We start from the raw sequence: 4,843 nt of genomic DNA on the forward strand, positions 1-4,843 counted from the left end.
TGGACTGATGTTCCTGCTTAGGGGACAAGGAGATATAGAACATGTTAAACAAACTGCATTTCCTGTAAGCTGCTGTGCTTGATCAATCAGACATTAATGGCACAAAGCATTTAATGGGGGACAATTTGGTTCTCAGCTACATTCTCCACAAGTATGTATGAAATTTCCTGGCTCTTAGTCAAAACACAAGGTTTACAGAACAGAATTTGGATTAGAATGTGATCTGGGTAAAGAAGCTGTTTCCAGCAAAAGATAAGCATGTTTTTTTTTTTTTTAAATATGGAACGCTTCACGAATTTGCGTGTCATCCTTGCGCAGGGGCCATGCTAATCTTCTCTGTATCGTTCCAATTTTAGTATATGTGCTGCCGAAGCGAGCACGATAAGCATGTTTTTTAATCTATCTTTATCTGGTCTATGAAATAATATAACCATGTAGTGATCGTTTCTTTTGTATTATCATTTAGATCATCCCTTCCTTCCATGACCCCAGATCTGCATTAAGTGGGGGGAATGGAACAATTAATAATAGAATAAACTTGATTGCTGATAGTGGTTTTTAAGATCATCACCATCATATTGCTATTTGATCTTTTCAAAGATGCTCAAGTGATTAAAAGTTTCTGATTAAATATTTCCAGTTCTTCTTAATCTGTATAGCTTACAATATTAACATTATAACTGTGAAGATGAATGATAGTCACAATAAATATATTGGGCTATTGTAATTTGCTATCTTAATATTATTTATTTTCCTGAGAATTGCCTTCAGATAGTTATGCCTATTATAAAAGATGTTAGAAATAATTTTGGTCACACAGAGACCAACTTAAATGTCAATTACACATTTTCCAAGTATTAAACTTATCAAATCAATCTAGAAAAATTACTTAGAAAGTAATCTGCTACAAATGTGAAAATCAAGACCACAAATTAATTGGATGACTATTTAAAATCTAATATTTTTTATGTCTTCTGAAAATTGAACAACTAAGGAAATACTAATTTTATACATTTTATTATATAATTTATCATATAATACATTTTATCATATAATCTAAAATATTCATTAACTATAATAAAGGCTTCTGAGTACTTGATTTTGGAGACAAATTTAAATTCTATCCTATAAATGGAGAATATGTCTTAAACCTTAGATCAGAAGAAGTTGAATTTTTTCCTCTTAGGATCTGAACCAGGTCTTAGGTATGTTAGGCATCTGCTTTATCATTTATCATTACTGCTAGTGGAGCCTAGGGCTCCAAAATGAGGATCTGGTGAGACCCCGGTCTGGAAGCAAACATTGACACTGGAAGTAATCCACACAGTGAAAAAGGTACAAGAACAGGTTCAGGAAATTCAGCATTCAAACAAGGAATTCAACCACCCAAACTTTCTGCTCCTAAGAAGGATTACAGCTTAGTGGAAGAAGACTGAAGAATGAGCCTCTACCTTCCTCAGAGCCTGGCTTTTATGGATGAAAACCAGGCCACACCCTAGCATTGGAGAGGAATACCAAATAGGGAATAATCTTATATCCCATCACCAGATCACACCGTAGGGTGAAGTATGAATATTGCTTAGGATAGGACCAATAAACCAACACTTAGCCAGTAATAAACATTTAAACTAGTTGTTTCAATGTAATATATTAGAGATAAGTAAACCTGCACTTTGTACATGTATGGAGACTCTGAAGAACTTTTGGGGTAATAGGAAGAAATCAGAGTATAAATCAAGAGTCAATGTTTTGAGTTCTAGGTCCCTGCGTCGCTAAGCCCTTTGAACTCCAGTTTAATCATCTGTTACAAATCGATGTTCACAATCAGTTTACATGGCAATTGTGAGGATTAAATGAAATAAGATATTTAAAGTACTTAACACAGTGCCTCATGTGTCATGCTCTATACGTGCTTGCACGTATTTACTGGAAATCAAATTAGCATCACCTCTCCCTTAAGTGAATAAAGAGTTGTATAATGAGTTTGCTGTATATCAACAATTGGCCCTGGGTCAGTTAAATTCAATTTGAACCAAAGAATAGTAAGTGCCCTCACAGCACTTTGTCTGTAACAGTTATTTGTACTAGCTTGGATTTAACTTAATAGCAGCAGTCTCAACTACTGAATTTTCTGAATTTGATGAGCTAGACAGCTTTATCCACAACCAGTTCCAGTTGGGTACAAAATTGGTAGAATCAGGCAGTAACAGACTAGGAAAATGTCATCCTAGCTAAGGTCATTTTCACGCAAAGGATGCCGGTTACTAATAAGTATGTCATCGGGAAGAAAAACAAGAAAAATGACCCAATACTTTAGGCTTGTCTTGAGAGATGCGATTCACAACTTCATCAGGAAATCAGATTCAGAAAATGACTGAGCATCAAGATAAGACCCAAGCACACTGGAACCTAATCAATTCACTTCTGCTAACTGGTAGCAGATTGATAAGAATGATGTTCCACATTACCCAAAGCTGGAAATAAAAGCAACTTCTTAAAAAATAAAAGTATGCTTTTCTTTCTTCTTGAAACCAAGACTTGTGACCAGCTAAAAATGTGATGAATTGGCGGAGGTAGCCAAGGACAGCTAATGGGGCTGGCAAATGCAGCAAATACTTATTGTAAACCAGGTTCAATAATGATCAAGGAGCTCAACTTGATAAGAGGGTCCTATCACTGAGATTCTCAGGGGTAGTTTTGCCAGTTTAGCAAAGGGCAGATCTTTAGAACACCAGATTTGGAGAACACATTTTGGGAAAAAAAATCTAGGTTTCTGTTGCCTCCCAGGATTTGGTTCTAATTTTGGTTCTAGGTTGTCTTCAGTGCTCCCACCTCTCACACATTTATTCTATTTGGGAGCTTATTGTGGAGGAAGTCAGCTAATTCCAGGTCTAGAAAAGGGTGTGTAGGGAGTCCAAATATATATGTATTTTTAAACATAAAAACAAAATGATCTGGGTTTAAGTATGTTTTATAGCCGTCCTTGAGCCACTAACAAAACTCACAAATCTGCTCATCTCAGCCTGCTGGGAGTAGTTTTAGCATCAATATTTTTCTTCTCAGTGGTAAAACAAATCCACTAAGAGCTGGTTTCTCACCTCCCTCCTTCTTCTGACTCTGCTTTGCTCTCAGTGTGTGTTCAGACTTCCTGGGGTCAGTGTAAGGAGATAAGAGGAGCCAGGGAATTATCTCTAAGAGTCAGTGTCTGATACGCATATGTGGATCAGTGGAAGGGCTGGGGAGAGCATCTGTCTTATCAGCCATGCATCCTGCAGAGTTGGCTTCCCTGGAGCTTGGTATCCTTCACCCATGAATTTGTGTTCCACCTTATAGGTCTTGGCTTCTTATTCTCAGAAACTCCTAAGACCTTCAGGAATGAGGTTTGAGGCCAGGGTAAATTTGATCCAAACCAAGGGTAAGCCCCAGGCCTGCTGTTTTGAAGATGAACATACATTACAGTTTGCTGGTGTGGGAGTTGATTCCCCTTCCACTTCCTTCAGTGTATGGAATAAGCTTTCAGGATCTCTTGCTCTTGCTGACTCACTGAAGAAGGGTCTTAGTTCCATTTTAATGCCAAGCAAAACTTTGACTTCCTGGAGGAATGCCAGAAAAGGACATTTTCAGGCAGGTTTACCAATCTATGAGCTATTACAGGTCAAGCAGATTAAAAATAGAGCTGATGGGCCGGGCGGTGGCGCTGGAGGTAAGGTGCCTGCCTTGCCTGCGCTAGACTAGGACGGACCGCGGTTCGATCCCCCGGCATCCCATATGGTCCCCCAAGAAGCCAGGAGCAACTTCTGAGCGCATAGCCAGGAGTAACCCCTGAGCGTCACAGGGTGTGGCCCAAAAACCAAAAAAAAAAAAAAAAAAAAAAAATAGAGCTGATAAGCTGAGGCTCTAAAATGGTATCCATTGCTTCTCAATACATTCTTACTGCATTTCTGTCCAAAGCTTCTTTCCTCTTTGAATCCTCCATATTGTCAAGGGTTTAGGAATCATTGTCTTTCTTTATCAGACCAGAATTGAGGGAAGTGGGTTTAAACCCTTTTATACTAGGTAAAAATAGAAAAAATTTTAACAGAATGCTAAGGTAGAAATAAAATCCATGATTTATATTAAGGATATATGTGCAGCAATATTTATAATAGTACATGGTGTTGATTCTTTTGAAGACCAGGATGACTTTTCAGTAGTCCAACACCAATCTAAGGACTAGTGATTGAGAGGCTGCAGTTATAGTACAGAGGGTGGGGTGTTTGCCTTGCACATGGCAAAGTCAGTTTGGAGCTGTGGCATCCCATATGGTCCCCAGCCTGCCAGAAATAATTCCTGAGCATAGATATAAGAGTAACTCTGATCATTACTGGGAGTGGGCTAAAGAATGAGTGAACAGGGGCCGGAGAAATAGCATGGAGGTAAGGAGTTTGCATTCCATGCAGAAGGTCGGTGGTTCGAATCCCGGCATTCCATATGGTCGGTCCCCTGAGCCTGCCAGTAGCAATTTCTGAGCATAGAGCCAGGAATAACGCTGAGCACTGCCGGGTGTGACCCAAAAACAAAAAAGCAAAACAAAACAAAAAAGAATCAGTGAACAAACAAACAAACATAAAACCAAGGACTATACTGATGTATAAACAATTGACCTAAGGATTCATTCTGAAATTATTTGTATTTTAATTTCTGGTAACATGAACAAGTTGTCTTGGACTTGGGGGTGATGGCTGGACAGTGGGACTTCACTGCGATTTTTTCAATTACAACAGAATATGATTGGCATTGACTGAGTTTGGAGATTGTCAGATAAAGTCTCATTCTTGAAGATGGTGCTCAGCCATCAGCCATC

General features: G+C 38.6%; 1 non-coding gene across 1 annotated transcript; it reads right to left on the reverse strand.

Moving 5' to 3' along the window:
- Positions 1-273: 273 nt before the first annotated feature.
- LOC125997637 (U6 spliceosomal RNA) lies at positions 274-380 on the reverse strand. The gene has a single exon (XR_007491677.1). It is a non-coding gene; the product is annotated as a U6 spliceosomal RNA (small nuclear RNA).
- Between the last annotated feature and the right edge of the window lie 4,463 nt (positions 381-4,843).

Source organism: Suncus etruscus, chromosome 19 (genome assembly GCF_024139225.1).
Source record: "Suncus etruscus isolate mSunEtr1 chromosome 19, mSunEtr1.pri.cur, whole genome shotgun sequence".
NCBI classification, from domain to species: Eukaryota; Metazoa; Chordata; class Mammalia; order Eulipotyphla; family Soricidae; genus Suncus; species Suncus etruscus.